At 37.9% G+C, this 16757-nt stretch overlaps 1 protein-coding gene across 6 annotated transcripts in view; it reads right to left on the bottom strand.

Moving 5' to 3' along the window:
- LOC102673797 overlaps window positions 1–16757 on the bottom strand; it is a 110959-nt gene that overhangs the window by 68899 nt on the left and 25303 nt on the right. The gene's annotated exons all lie outside the window — the stretch shown is intronic.

The following is a 16757-nucleotide window of genomic DNA, read 5'->3' as shown; positions in this document are numbered from 1 at the left end:
TATATTGGAGTTATTTTTTTTCCCCAAGTTTTACCTTCCATGCGACGCGACCACCCTTCTTTTCTTTTTCTTTTTTTTCCACTCCCCTTTTTTGTTCCCTCTTCCTCCTTCCAAGACGCGTAGAAGAGTAGCTGACTCTCGAGAAAAATCTCTTTCGCGTGTTCCTCTCCTTCCGACAGGAATAACATTTCCGTAATGATAAAAGCATCGTAAAAACAAAAGATTTCTTGGGTTAGAGATAGATCTAGACCGAATATTCGGTTCTTGATTTCTTTTCTGTCGCAAAGCACATTAATCAATGTTTATAGGGTTGACTCGAAAAATGTGCTCGACTATTTGAATATTTTGTATTTTTTCTTTTTTGCTTTCGAACTAAAATGAACGCAATGATAAATGATGCAAATTGAAAAGGTAAATAGATAAATAGAATTTTTCTGGAAAATTGAAATGAAAAACATTTTCGCTAAACTTCATCTCCGATTTTCGTGCAAAATACATGGAAGAATCTCTATGAACGTCCTTCGAGCATGAAAGCTTCCTCGACTTTCGATAAAAGCCTTGGACAAGGGAAACATTCTTAAAATAACATTTTACACCAAGATTCTCCACGATGGAGCTGAATTACACGCGTCACTTCGATAATATCGTTAGAGGAAACTTAGATTCATAGCGAGAAATTCTATTTTTTATTTTTATTATTAACTTTATATTTTCGAACATTTCGATTTTAATCAAATAAGAATTTTTAACATCGTTTCGCAACTTTCCATAATTTTCTCTCTCTCGAGAGAGAAAGAGTCTTTCAGTGGATCAGTCATTCAACGATTTGATCCGTTTAAATCGAAATTTCTTAATCGAAGCTAGTTTTTTTTTCCCCCCTCAAACGTGATTTTAAACAACAGCTTTGAAACAAAACGAAACGAGCAAGTTAAACGAGTCTTGCAATCCATCCGCAGATAAAAACTGCGAAATTGTTCGACGCATCCTTTCGTTCGTTTACCTACGAGTATCGACGAGTCGAATCGAATTTTTATTCGTTTATGGGAATTTTTATTCGTTTGACATTCTTTGAATTACAAGCATATACGCTCATTACACTCTTGTCGAAGAAAAAAGTGAGAGAAATAAGTGGAGTAAAATAATTGAATGCAAAACTAAAGCAACTGAAAAGAAGAAAAAAGAAGAAGGAAGAAACGGTACAATTACTTGCGAAATAAGAATGATAAAAATTTGTTTTTAAAAGAGACAGAAGAAGAGAGAGAAAGAATAAGCAGAAGAAAATATTTCTCGCCTCAACGTCGTCGTTTCTTAAAAAACTTTCTTCCACGAAACCACTCCTAAAATTTTCCATATAACCTTGCACCCATTTGATCCATAAATCTCTGGCTTAAACTCGTAGCCACCGATCAATTCCAATTGATTTCGTGGTAAACAACCGTGACAGATACACCTCTGTGGTAACAGAGAAATCATTAATTAAAGATTCGTCGATGAATAAAATTCGCACGATCTATCAGATTAATCAGATAATGAATCGAGCGAGAATTTTTCACGAATAAAATGTAAAAATGTAGAAGGAGGGGGGGGGGGGAAATATTTCTACGCAAATCATCCGAATTTTCATTTATCAAGGGATACCTACGCGCAAAAGTTTACTCGAACAATCATTAACGTCTCGCGTGGGTTTCGTTGGAGTTGGAGTTGGCCGGTAAATGTCATTCATTTTTTTGTTCCGACGCGTTTCCTCCTTGGCGCTATTCATTTTTATTACTGGAAAAGTCGGTGGTTGTGCCGTGCCTCGTTGGCACGGTTGCGCAACGCGATGCAAAACTTTTCAAAGGAATTTTCTTCCGCTCCTCCCTCCGGAAGTGGCTCCTCTCGCGCTTATTCACGCGACAGCCCTTCCTCACGTTTCTCTATTTACCTTTTTTTTTTTTTTTTTCACAACTTGTTACGTGATTCCACGTTCTAATTTTCCACGTTTCTTTCCTTGCCCCGATTTCCACGGTTTTCTTGACATCGCGGGGTCAACGACTTTTTTTTTCCCCTCCTCCCTCCTCTTCGAAGATGGAAGGAATTAAAACGCGACACTTTAATGCCGCGAGCTGGCCTACATCTCGCTAAATAATGATTTCGCGAAAAGTCGAGCGTTGAAGAAAGGAGAAGATTTTCGCTAATGTGTCTATTTTTATACCCGCTTGCGCGTGATTAAATTTAGGAAAATATGAATTTTAAATCCAAGAAAAGAAAAAAAAATTTCTAATGATTTCTTCCTTTCACTTTTTGCCATCTCTATTTATATTACATTTTTCGTATTAAATCTCGATTTTATTTCTTAAATGCGACACAAATGGATCATTATTCTAAACTCGATATAAATACCTCATGATTTATGGCCAATATACGTCAGTGCCAGTGAAATCTTGGAAATTCTTTTACACGCAACCATCTCGTCTCCACGTCAATCTTACGTTACGTAAAAAAGGAGTCAACCATCTGCTATGGATAGCATTCCCTGCCATCCTCCCCGATTTCATCCTCCAGATCTCTTGGAATCTTCCTCGCATCTTCGATTCGAATTCGAATCCTCGGACACGAGTAACGCGAGGAGGTTAATCTCGTTCGTATCTCGCAATTTCGCGTGAATTACGCGTGAACGAACGTGGCCTGAAGGCGCGAGAAAAGAAGAAGAGGGAAAAAAGCGACGAGCCAATTGGTCGCTCCAAGGATCAAACTTTCCAAGCTGCGCCAGAACCCCTAAAATGCTCGAGGCTCGGAAACTTGGATCGACTCGATCAAAGTCACAATGTCTCGTCGTCTTCCAATCCTAAATTTCGAGATATTCGCAACATGTGTCGAAATGATCGATCTTTATCAAATTTTCGTTCGTTTATCGTTCGATGGCAATCGAAATAGTTGTACTTGATTATTTTTTTTATATATTATATATTCAGAAAATATTTGTCTCGCGAATATATGTAAATGGAATACAAAAGTAGAAAAGATCTGAAATATTTAAGAGAAAGAAAATTTCAATGACAACATTTGAAAGAGAAATATTCCTCACGTTGTATACGTGATTTTCTCGATCTAATCGAATCTGTATGGTGCGATTTTGCTGAGAAATATCATTATATTAAATCGTTGTGAAGGGACGTAAACCGAGAAGATAAGCTTATCGCACTCGATGCGCCACGAAAAATTGAAAAGAATCTTCGAAGGCAGATATCGATTTTTTGATATATGTAAAGCGATTGCGAATCGGCGAAAAATGCAACGAAATTCAAATACACTGACAGCAGCATACATACTTAATGCAAATGGAAAGTTAAATCGAATGAAAACTGTTTCCCATCTTTCACGTTTCTCTCTCGATGCGCATCACTCTCTATAAGAAATCATTAATTTTGTTCGATGGTAAACCGAATTCTCGCCTCGTGAAATTTTCAGTAATTGCATCAATGAACGTGGTACGTGGCGCTCTAACGCGATATAATTTCACTTTAACCTATCAAATACAATTACGAAGAAAGGAAAATTGATTTGTTTCGAGATAATTTTAAAAAATTTCACTAATTTCGAAAATCATAGAGATGGTTGATCCGATTAAAAGCCATAAAATTTGTTTCTTCTCGTAATTGAGAATTACAATTGCTTGTCGGAAAATGCGAAATATTTTTAAAAAGATGATAATCTTTTTTCGAAAAAAAAAGGTAGACGAAAGAGTGACAGCCTTTCATGGGGATTAACAGAAGAAATTCCATGAGTTATTTCGCGCTGTACTTTCCCCACCAGTCAAATTGAATTTATTTAAACGAAAGAGGAGAAAGTTTAAAAAAACTGGCGAAGGATGCAAAAAGCAATGGAAAGAATCAGGAGGGGAAAGAAGAAGAGGCGAAATTTGCAGAAGCGTCGATAGAAGAAATCCGGCGTCCTTTTCAATTTTATCCTATTTCGAGAAGAATTCATCGTAAACCACGAGGCACCGTACGCTCGATTCCTTAATGCCTTTTCCGCTTTTCCCGCTTTTAAATTAAATCGGAAGAAAATTCTGTGGAAAAATTCTACGTACGTTTATTTACAGATTAAATTTTGATAACATTTTCATTTTTGGTTCGACTCCACTTTACTTTTTGTATTTTCCATATATATATTTTTTTTTAAATAAGACAGACGATCGTCAAATATTTAACGACCAGTGAAAAAAAAAAAGAATAGTGAAACAAAATAGCGAAAACAGAAAGACGAGTTTTAAATTTTGTTTTCTGCCATAGTAACCACGAAGCGCATGCAGCAGATCTCTGACAAAAATCCTACAACTCCTCCACTATTCACTACTATCCCAAATATTCCAAATCCATTCACCATCTGCGAAGAGAGGAAGAGATAAATCGTCGATGTAATCCAAAATACAAAATCCTCGATCCACTATTTCGCTCTTTTCTCACTTCCAAATCCATTATCGATCGAATCGAATCGCGTCATCACGTTCCTCGAATCGTATAAACGACTTCGCTCTAATCATCGATCTCGTCCCTCCATTTCGACCGATGATTATCTCTGGGGATCTCCCTTGCGAGTACGAGGGAAAAAAAAAAACACCCTCCCCGCGCAATTAACAGCGTTTCAAGGTTAATCGGAGGAATCTCCACCCCCATTCGACCCCCAAGTATGCCACCTCGTCCCTTAATTGATCTTTCGATCCTCGGATTCCAAGCTATCTACGGACAAAGGAGAATCTTCGTGGCGTTCGGATGGAAGGTTTTATTAACGCGTGGCAAGGTTATGGGGCGCGTGGATAAATCTGGACAAAAGTTGGAATTCGAAACTGGGTCATCCGAGAGGTAGAGTCGAGAGGTGTGTAACGCGGAATCGGAATCACTTGAACGAAACAGTTTGCAATCGAAAATAAAAAAAATAAGGAAAATATAAATATATACGAGCTTTATACTCGGATTTCACTCAGAAATTTATTATTTCGATTATAATATTATATATCTCTGGATCTGGATTAGCATTTTGTCGAAACGATTGAACGAATCAATCGGATTTTCACGGTGAGGAGTTTCTGAAACATTTTTGAAAATATTACTTACGCCTGGAAATCGAGGATACATTTGTGATTATTCGTCCAAAATGTTTGTATATGAAAGAATTTTGTTCAAGTTTCGATGAAAATGCTCAACTTTTTTTAACGATAGTAAATAGATTCGAAAATTTCGCGGCATATCGTGTTGATTCAATTTTGGAGAATTTAATATATAAATTTTTAATAATCGCTACGATCGTAAAATTAGAGAAAATGGAATAGTTGAGAAATGTCGAAATTGCTCGTTTATTTATTCATTGTGTTTGATATGCGAATGAAAATAGTTTGTCCTTTGTCATTTCGACGAATGTCGTCCATTTGAATTTAAAAGAGCATTGAAAATTTATTCGAAAATTACATGAATCTTTAATTACGAAAAAATTGTAATCGTATATAACGTCTTAATTCTATCGATTTCATCGACTTTGTGTTAAAGTTCAGGAACGATAAATTTGATCGTGTTATGTATATATCATCGTTGTAGAATTTTGAAAAATTATTTGCAAGGAAAATACGGTATTTGAATTTTTGTGAAAATTATTCGTATAGTTTTTAAAAATTTAACGAGATATAATTTGATTTACCACTTGAAATTTGTGTAAAGTAGACTGTTCCTAGAGAAAAAAATTGTTTTTATATTTGAAATTCCAAAAGTGTTCCTGTGGAAAATTTTCAAACGTAGAAAAAAGAAGAGAAAAAGAGTTAGAAAACGAATAAAATTACGAAAAAATATAAACAATCGTGTACTTTCCCATCAATGATGCGATGTAAATCATGATTGCCATTATTTCCTTTTTCCTTTTTTTTTTTTTCAAAGAATAGATCCAGAGTTTCGTCCAGATTTTCACCTCGAATGAAAGAGATTTCATCCAAATCTCTAGCTTTTCACATTCTCGATCAAAGAACTGGCCTACATTCGACCCGTTTCGTCAGATTTTTAAGGCGATCACGAGGCATGGAGTGCGCAAATCTGGCCAGAGATTACTCTGCTGCTTTTCCAAAGTCATAAGTACGGAGTATCGAGTATAATTTTAGATCGAAGACTTTGTCGCTTGGAAAGTTGAAAATAAACGGGCCAACTTTTCCAACATTGAAATCTTTAAAACTTCTTCCTTAATATATATCTTTTAATTTGTTGTTAAATAGTTTCAAAAATAAAATCACTGGATATTACGTGGAAGAACTTCTCTTGTTATCGCCTATAATTGCACCCTTATCTCTATATAATTCTAACGTTAAGTTGGAAAGGAAACTTCTCCGTTAAACTTTGAAAAAGAAGAGAAACGTTTTTTCGTAGAAACCGAATAATATTCAGAACCGAGACGACGAGTCTATATTTTCTGGAAAGAAAGCCTGAAGATACCACAGAGGCATTCGTCGGACGCTAAGAGGATAAAAAACTTACCTCTAGACCGCTCTAATATCACAGACTTATGCATGGCTCGCCACGAGGTCGAGGGTTTTAATCTACGACCACTCGATGCCCATCAACCCCCCACCCTTTTCTCTTCGTCTAAAAGTTGTGGAGATCACGTGCAACCACCCTCATCGAGTCAAAGTTCTTACGGTTCCCGAGATCGCGCAAAGGTCAAGGAATGGATCGCGGTCAAGATGCATGTCGGTGTGACTTTAGCTTGTGGAACGTTCGAGTTGGAAACGAAAGCAGAATGGAGACAACGACCCGATGAAGCTGTTAATCTTGATCTCATCGCTTCGAAGTAACAGAGGAGAACTGTGAATGAATTATTTCATCTTGGAACTGTCCTCCCGAACAAATGACCGAGGAGAATCCAAAAATTAAGTTACATTTCTTCCGATTAATTTTAAAGATTTTATTTTCGATTTTGAGGATTGTCAAATAATTATATTATTGATTAAGGGTATTTGGATCGAGATACGAGAAACAAATTAAACGCACATTGAACGGTTATTCGAAAGAATGTTCGCCTATCCGTGATACCTCATTAAACATCCACCGTATCCATTCAGCCGGCCAAGAAAATGGAACTGTCATTTTCCCTATTTCCGGACGTCGGCCAACATTCTTTAACAGCGCCGTACCACCAGTTTAAATAGCGCGGAGAACGAGACGAGTGAAGAGCCGGTCGTTCTTTTCTCTGGAAATTGGACGAACGCCCGCACCTTTGCCCTCTCTCATCGATCGATAAAAACTAAACCAAACGTCTGACCGATAACAGGAATCAATTTCCAACAAAGAAGTGACGAAAATTGGAACGTCTTTTGCTTCGTTTAAATTGCGCGTACGATTGAAAAAGCTTCTTCTCCGTTTCTCGAGAGGGTGAAAAAGGAGTTTAACCAAGGGCACCTGGTTGGAAGGAAGCTTCGTTTAACCGAAGGGGTGCGATTAGATTCGAGGCGCGATAGAGAGATGGTAATTCTTTCCTTCCGAGGAAAATGTAGGGGAGAGAGCAAGTGACGTGGAATATCACGTGTACGGATACATTTAAATCGAAATTGCTCTTTCTTCGGGCAGGGATTTTTGGTTATCTCTTTGAAAAAAAAAAAAAAGAAAAAAAATCGACTGCAGCCGAATATCGTTGGGACGACGTTTCACGGATCACTCGTTCACGGAGAAAAGGAAGAAAAGAAGATCGGTGCACTCGCGTGAACGAGCTTTAAACATCAAAGCATAATTAGCTAAACAGGTTTCATTCGGGTTCACAAGTTTTTTTTTTTTTTTAACTAAAGTTGAAAAGATTTTCGAGGGTTGATTTCTGAACAAAACAAACCGGTAAATATTCTTTTTCAAAGGGTGGGTTTTCGATAACAAATAACGAGAGAAAATTTTCAAACTATCTAATTAAGATTTTGAAGGATAAGTTTTTTGATAAAATGTTTAAAATCGAATATTTTCTCCCAATATTCCAAGAAAAATAATTTAAAAAAATTCTCGAGACTACATACTTTTCTTTTCTTTATAACACACGAAGGATAACTTTTGATGCGCACAATGAAAATAACTTTTAAGACAAGCTGAGCGTTGTTGAAAAGATTCTGAAGGATGGAATAGTATTTACATCGAATATATCTACAAGATGATCCTCGACTGTGACGAAAAATTTGAAGATCGTACGCTTAGATTTATCGGGCTCGTAGACGAAGAAAACGCGAACGATAAAACAGATTGAGTGGCTGCTCCATATAATAGAAGCATTATTGACAAGGATAAGAATTTGTTGCAATTCGCATTTAAACCACGGTCCATCTTTCTTTTCAAGCATCTAGGAATGTTTCGCCACGAAACATCGGCCGATAAAATTTTCTCACCGATGTATTAACTTTTTAACGCCTCTCTCAATTCCATTTATGAAATCACATTTATAATCACTTACGAAGAAAAGAAAAATGTAATAATTGTAATCGAGGTGTGGACAATTCTTAACCGATAATTTATTCTCCCTCTTCGATAGATCCATTATCGAGAAAATTATATCCGTGTCTCTGTCGGATAGAAAGTACATACCCTTTCGAGGAATAACTCGTGGAAATATTTTCGACGAGTGGAATTTATTAGAAAAAGCAAAGAGACTGCATATAAAAGACACGTGGAATTCCCCTTTGTAATCATGCCACGTGCGCCAATCGTAGTTAACGGGATGAAAAAGAGGAGTGTGGGGGCAAATTACACGAATCCTTGGTGTTTTGGCGAGAAAAGGCTGGGAAATGGATTTAACGACACGTCGAACGGAGTGTCCATCCCAGGGGAATCAACCGAGCGCGACAGTTTCCACATTTACGTAAGGGTAGGACGAGAGGGTGATTAAACGAGCCACGTATGTCACGACACGCGCGTGTGTGCCTGTGCGCCATTTATTACGACGTGGACGCGTAGGTGTGTGTGTGTCTGTGTGTGCATAGGTGTGTAAGTAAATGCAGCAACGGCGGCGGCAGTCGGCCGGTTCCAGAACGGTCGCCTCGTAGAAAATGGCCTCGAAGCAAAGTTCCGTTGAAACGGATGGCGTTCATTAAACGATACGCCTCGCTATGAAACCGTATACCCGATTCCAGCAATACCTGTTCGAGCAAATTAACCAACCCGTGGATTGTTAATTCCATGCTGCAAAACGTGCGTCTCGTTCTTAAATGTGAAAGTACGAGTGTACGAGATTCGTTTGACGAAACTAATGGGCCGTTTAAACGAACGGGAGGATCGTTGCTTGAATTCTCGTAAACTTGATTCGTTACGTCCTCTTAAACACGTGGTTTCGAAACACATGGCGATAGAACACACGGTGGGAGAGGGATAGAATTATTATTTAGCATAGCACGGTGATATCATGACGATACGTAGTCGGAAGAATTCTTTCTTTCTAGCAAATATTTTCTTTTTTTTAATTGGAATAATTCATATTATAATCCTCTACTAAATATCCTTGAAAATGCAAAGAATCATTATTTTCGCGTGTCTAATCTAGACCAATTATCATCACAGTGTATCCATTAATATTTAGGAAAAAGGGTAGACGCGCAAAGGAGAAGGAAGACAAACTGCTTGCTTGATATTCGTCTTGTTATTCGCGTTGCTTCTCTTTGCATTGTATTATAATTTGCATTCGCAATGAATCACTACGATCATCCGTATTTCACTCGGCACGTCAACTCCCACTCGCGTCACGAAACTTTCAAACAAACTATTACGCGCAAATTTCCACCCTACGGATCGTTATATTATAAAAACGTATTGATCATCCTTCAATTAAGCCCTTTAACTTTTAATCGTATTTGTAAAAATCGATGATTGATCCTCCTAATTGATCATTTCTCTAGTTGTAAATTGTCTCGATTCGCAGCATCGAAGATAAAAAGACAATGGTGGACGTGCGAAAGCTTCGATAAGAACGATGAATTGTTTAGGGGCGAGGAAAAGAGAGCCTTTGTTTATCCCGTCCGTCCAAACCGTTTAATATCTTTGCTCCCATCGATATAATCCAACCTGATGGCGTAATTTATTATCGCGACGAGAGAGAATCCGATGGGAAAGCAGGCAAGTATCGATGAATATTCATCGAAATTATCGATCCATCTACTTTTCTCCTCTCCTTGTATTCGTCGACCAGAAAATCGTTCACGTTAGATAATTTTTTCTTCTCGATAGAATCGGTTCGAAAGTAAAAACGCGACACGATTGGAAAGTGTAAAGACTCCTCTCGCGATCGAAACGTTTCATTAACGTTTTAAATGTGCCACGTCGATCTCTATCTTATCGATGATGAGAATTTTTTTTGGAACGATATGAAAATATTCGAATATTTTTCAACTTTTGACAACGTTAATCATCAAAGTGATTTTTCTTCGAATTAATTTTCGTCAAATACTTGCGCGATATCGTGAAAATTATTAAAAGTATTTTTGACAGTGAAGAAACGTGATTATGCTCGAGATACGACGAGAAAGAGGGGGTGAAACGTAACGAAATTGAATAAATAGAGGTGATTAGAACAACGAATGAAATATACGAGACGGTATAATCAAATTACCTACAAAATACACGTAATTTCGTGAAACGGTCATCTTCTTGATTGCTTATTTCTTCGGTAAATAGTTGGCCAGTTTGCGTACAACGCCGCGAGCTATTTGCAGCAAATTTGTCCGTACAACTTCTCCACCTCGTAATTGCTTGCTCGTTTTCGAAGGAATCTACTAACTTTATTCGTTACCTTCAATCTACGATAATTTATTCCATTAATTGGTGCATATGAAATGTTCAAGCCTCGTTCAAATAATCTTCCTCTACATCCTTTGTTCTACAACTTTGTTACTACTTTTCTCTCGAATCGATTAATTATAAAATTTTCTTAGTTAGTTCGACTATTAGTTCGAGAGAACAAAACGAAAGATGAAAAATTCTTAGCCACGGTTAGGACATCTTCATCTTTATCTCTCTTTCATCCCCTACATAGAAGAAATATTGCAAACTTTTGAAATTTATACAACTTGTTTCCTTCCGGCTATTCATTTCGATAGAGAATAAAGATTCGTGGAAAATATTCTCACCATACGATAATATTTTCTTCCCTCAGCTAGGAAAAAATTTCCTCTTTTCAAAGGAAAAGGAAATAATCTACGAGGACAGGATATTTCGTATAGTCGAATTGAAGATTAATTAGAGAATGAGAAGATAAATTTAAATCAAGGGTGACAATCGACGAGTAAAAATCATCAATTTTTATCTTTAAAGCGAGTCGCGTTGTCCGAGAAAAAAAAGAAAATCTTCCTCTTTGGAGGTAACTACCCGTTCCATCAACTTCGTTTCTTATCTAATAACGCGATGAAATTAAATAGAAGACGAAGGAATAGGGAAGGATAAAGTTTAACGAACTTAAAAAAAAAATGAAATAAAATAAAATAAAAGAATTTAACTTTTCCCTTCGCGATAAGAATAAATACCGCGATTCATGAGGATCCCGTGGCAATTAGGATTAACCCGTATCGAATTTTAAGAAAAAGTGGAACAAGAGAAATTCTCTTCTACACGCCCTTTTAAAAATACCGTTAAGAAGAATTGCGAGGCATTAACCATGTACGCCAAACGATATCGTATAAAATATTATGACGGAAATGATAGGTTGGTTTGGAAGGGAGGCCGCGAGTCTTCTCGAATTGTTTGTTGCCACGAAACCACGAAGGGAATTTAATGTCGGCGATAAAGTATCTACGATGGGGACATTTAAAGAAAGGAGAAATAAAAGACGCTGAAGTGAAGTGCGACTTGCTCGCCTCGGAATGCCATGATAAAAGAGCCAATCTTATTACGTATTACGACACGCTTATCGTTACACCGGATAGAAGAGAGATTCGCCATGAAAACGAAAAGAGTATTATATCTATTTACAAAAAAAAAAATTTACGAAAAATATTATACACGTGTACCATAATCGAAAAGAGAGAAAAAGGGAGCGAGAAAGAACTCAAACTTGGATTTAACTTTTTCTTTTTGTGTAAAAGTTACACGGAGGTATGCGTGTCTAACGTTGGACGAAAGCATGAGACGTGCACGAGACGTCGTCTCGGGTACTTGGCGGCAATTTCGCCCGTTCCGTGAAAAATGAGGTCTGGTGGAAGAAGGTAAAGGCCGAAGAAGCAATTCAACCGAGTCTCTGTTTCCATTTCTTCTTTCCTTCCGTTCTCGCGTCGCGTGATTTCTTCTCCGTCCGACTGGACGACGCGATGGTCGATTTGTCCGCGTATCGATCACCCTCTTTTCTAAAAACGACTCGAACGAAAATACTTGGCGTGGCCGTGCCACGCATCGAACACGAGCCGTGTAAACAACGTCATCTAGAATTAGCATCGAGTAGCGAAAACACCACTTCGTGCTCGTGAATCGGAAATTGATTTTATTCCGTTTTTAACGTCGTTATTATATTCGTCGTTCCATGTTTTTAAGGTAGGAAATAGCCAATTGTCGTTCCTATTCCGAAGGAACTTTTCGATTCTTTTTCATTTTTTTTTTTTAATTAATAAATCTCCGGTTGCAACGCTCGTGTAATAACGAAGAAACGAATCTCGTTATTTCCGGGCAAATAATACGATTTATTTATAAAGTGTAACACGTGAAACGTTCAGCGAGCACATTTTGTTAAACGTGTTTCGGCCGACACGAGAGGCCATTAAATTCGGTCCAAATAACGGAATATATTTGGGAGATAAAATGGAGGGACGCGTCGGTTGGAAAATAATTGGAAGTAGCCTCGATGTATACACGGAGGATGAAACGAAGAAGCAAATTCAAAGTGACGCGTATGTATAAACGTATCACGGGGATTGGATTGAAACGCGAAGAGACTGGTGCAAGATGGGGAACGGATGGGGTGAAAAATTTTCACCAAAAAGAAATTTTCGTGGTTCTCGTCGATAAGATTATTCCGATAATATATTAAGCTTTCGAATATGTTGAAAAAGATAATACAGATAGAGATGAGAAGAAAACACGTTACGTTATACAACGGAGTACAACACGTAACGCTATCGAATGGAAAGTAAATAAATCAGATTTTAAGATTTACGGCACGACGCGTTGTAAAAATCACGTATCACGATCAAACACTTTGGCCAACGGAAGGATTTAATATCCATTTAACCGTCCGTTTATTTTCCCTATTCCTATTCACCCAGAGGGAAACGCGCGAGAATCGAAACTCGAGAACAGTTTTTATTTACTCCGCGAATAAACCGTAACGGACGTAAAACAGGCCGATCGAGCACACACACGCTAAGTGAAGCCTAGAAGCTCGTTTCCAATATATATCCCGTACCGTTTCCTCGTTCTAGTGAAACTAGTCGCGGCACATTTTCTCTCGCTAATTTTAGAAGAAACGTATCCGTGAGTCACGACACGTTTGCGCTTTATATCACGTATACGTATATGTATTAAAGTTCCGTGAAAATTTCGGTATTAAATCACGGCGTATTCTTCGAAATCGGCTACCCGAGCGAAGCCTCGAATATCTCGAACACAATGGATACGTAAGTTCGACAAGTCAGCGATTTTCACGCGCGAGTGCGGCAAAGATTCTGTGTTTTGGCGATCGAGCAAACTTTCCTCGCCAATTCCCAATTGCGATGTTCGTGAAAAAGTTTTTGAGAAAAAAAAAAAATAGAATAACAGGAGTTCGAGGAAAAACGTAAAAATTCTTCACGGGGAGAATTCGCTATTTCTGCGCGAGAATTTCTTCGCGAAAAATTAATAATAATCAGATTTCCTGCGGGGAAATCGAGGGCGAAATTACACGGAAAGTGATTTTATCGAAAAATAATGGCAATGTCGTAACAAGGAATCGAAGCAACGCGAATCCCTTATCCCTATTCATTTTTCCATCTTTCGTGAGGATTAATAATCGCAATTTTTCCCTCGATTCTCATGCAAAGAATTCGATCTCATCGGAACAAAAGGAGCAAAAGTGTAAATCCGTTTCTAATGAAGTGACCGAACGTAACGTCCTGAACTTGGTTTGTCGATTGACTTGAAAAAAAAAGAAAAATCACAGAGTTTCGCCTCGTGATCCCGTGGTGGTGAGAATTAGCTCCTTTAAACTCGATACGAACTTCCCTCTCTCTTTCTCTCTCGATTTAAGCACGTTAGCGAAAGTGTCAGAGAATCGAGTTCCAACGAAGAGCTGGCGATAATTCGGTTAACGCTCTTTTTCTTTTTTTTCTTTTTTTTTTAATCCACCTTCCATAAAGACTACTCGTAGAACTTCTGAGAAGAAGAAGAAGAAGATCGGTTATTCGGGTTAATTAGGAATCGAGATCGTGACATAGTTTACAATGAAACGACAGTGTTAATACACGGAATTTCTTTATTTTCATTGCAAACGATCGATTCGACGAAACCTTTAAAACAAAATCATCACCACGATGACCGCATTCGACCACGTTCGAAAACCAACTCGTACAACTCAATTACGAAAGTTTTAGCGAGAATCATTTTAGCAGGAACGGAGAGGGAAGAGGTGTCTCTTTAAATTGCAAAAAATATGAAAATTTTTCCCAATTCCTCGGAATTATGTTAATATTCACGAATATTATAATGAAAGAAGCGCCCTATAGCAAAGTTTCTTTCCAAATATTTCCACCATCTTTTCCTCGCACGTTTCTGGAAATTTCACGCGAGTTACGACAGAATTCTCTGCCTCCAACACCCGTGAAAATTCGCGTAAATTTGACAACTCGATTCGAACCGCTACAAACTTTCTCTCTCGAAAGATTAGATTTCGAAACGATTCGTTTCGTTTCGTTAATCGAAATATAAAATTAGAAAAATATCTCTCCTCCCTTCCCCTAATCACGAAAATTATATCACGTCGTCACGATCGCGTCACAAACGTTCTCCCTCTCCTCGAGGATTATCAAAATTCACGACATCCACTTACACGAATCGATGGAGCATCGAATTTTCGAAGCGGGGAAAGCTCCGGGGAAACGGTTGGCCCGATGCTGATTAAATTTCAAAGTTTAGATTAGCAAGTTTAGGGGTCACAAAAGCGGGCGTTATTTCCCTTATTCGCCTACGTTTCCGCGTTCGAAATCGGGAAACGCAGCCACTTCAGCATTCGCCCATCATCGCGAGTTCGTCAAGTTCCGCAAAATTTCCTCTCGATCATCGCGACTACGAGTTCGCTACACTAATAACACGTTCTTAATTCGAGAGCTTCGAAATAGCTTATATTAAATTCATCAATTTCCTCTCGTCACGTTTGAAAAAGAAGAAATTTCTCCACGAATGAAACTTATCCAATTATATTTGACAATTTTCTACTTTTTCTTTTTTTTTTCTTTTCAGAAAATTATTTTCAATTAGAATATCGATATTCACTGTATAGTTTCGTTGACAGGGGAGAGACGTTGATATTTTTTTTACGTTCGATCATTAATTCGAATTCGTTGATATATTTGGCGATAATCTGATTACGTCTCGATTACGTTTCGAATGAAGGAATACATAACAGGTCGGAAGTCGCGATCGTGCAAATCCATTTAATTAAAGTAAATTTCCTGGACACGAGTGGATGCCGAAACTGAGGAGACGCGAAATGTTTGTCAAGTCTTTACGCGCACGTCTGAGTGTTCATGAATATTCAAAATGGCGGAGTCCAAGAATTATTAATATGACGGGCAAACAGAAAATGTCAACTCCTTCGAAACTCCTGTTTGTGTTGTTTGTTAACTTTAGGAAGAGGAAGAGATCGAGAGCAACGAATAATATTCCTCCAGATTCCTCCAGATTCGAAACAAACAATTTGCGAGAGAATTCCAGTACCATTTTTCTCTCCAATTGGATTCTCGTATTACGTGCGTGTAATGGAAGTCCAAATACGAGCCCGTTATCTCCGTGACGATAAGATGACACGGGTCAAGGATTCGTTGCCAAGAATTTACATACATCGTGGTCAGGCGATACATCTTCTAGATGACAATCTGGAAGCAGCACAATCCTCCTCGTATTTGTCTAGGTATTAATTCAATTATAGATATTTATGTCTGTCAAAAATTTGAAAGAAACTAGAAGAAAAAATATTCCACGTCGTGTTCGAAAATAAATGAAACAGCGAAGTATATATAGTAATAACGTTACGACGAATTCGTAGAAACGGTGAGTTTACAGATTCGTTAAGGTCAAAATCCATCGAGAGTAGTTTGGACTTAGTTACCAGTTCCCTTTGACAGTGGATGAGCAAGATAATTGAAACGAATATTCCACCCTTACGCAAAGCTTTCGTCGGAGGGAACGTTTTCGAGAAGTTTGCTTTCTGATCAATTATCCGTTAACGATCTTTCCGTTTTAGGTTTATCCACGTGGAAGCGGATAAAACTTCCAATAGAAAAATATCACGTTTCGACGCCGTTATACCGTTCCCTCTATTGATCTATTTTGCGTCGAGAAGAAAAAAAGAAAGCGCGCAATCTTCATTACCATCATTCTGCTCGAAACTCCTCGAATATATTATTTTCCCTTTTTTATCGAGCCACGTTTCTTCCCTTTGCTCGAAGAATGTCGAGCAAGCGTTGTATCCCTTCGTTAACCAGTCGAAACTTTTCTTCGTTACGTTCTCGCCATTTTTCCTCCGCCTTGTTTCATCTCCAGTGTCATCTAACTTTGAAGAAAACGTTTCCATCCGAAGAAACGAAGATCCGTTCGTGGATTTAA

This window comes from Apis dorsata, unplaced genomic scaffold (genome assembly GCF_000469605.1).
Source record: "Apis dorsata unplaced genomic scaffold, Apis dorsata 1.3 scaffold_82, whole genome shotgun sequence".
In the NCBI taxonomy this organism is placed as follows: domain Eukaryota; kingdom Metazoa; phylum Arthropoda; class Insecta; order Hymenoptera; family Apidae; genus Apis; species Apis dorsata.
Note: the sequence above shows the minus strand (reverse complement) of the source record. Positions and strands in the feature narration are given on the sequence as shown.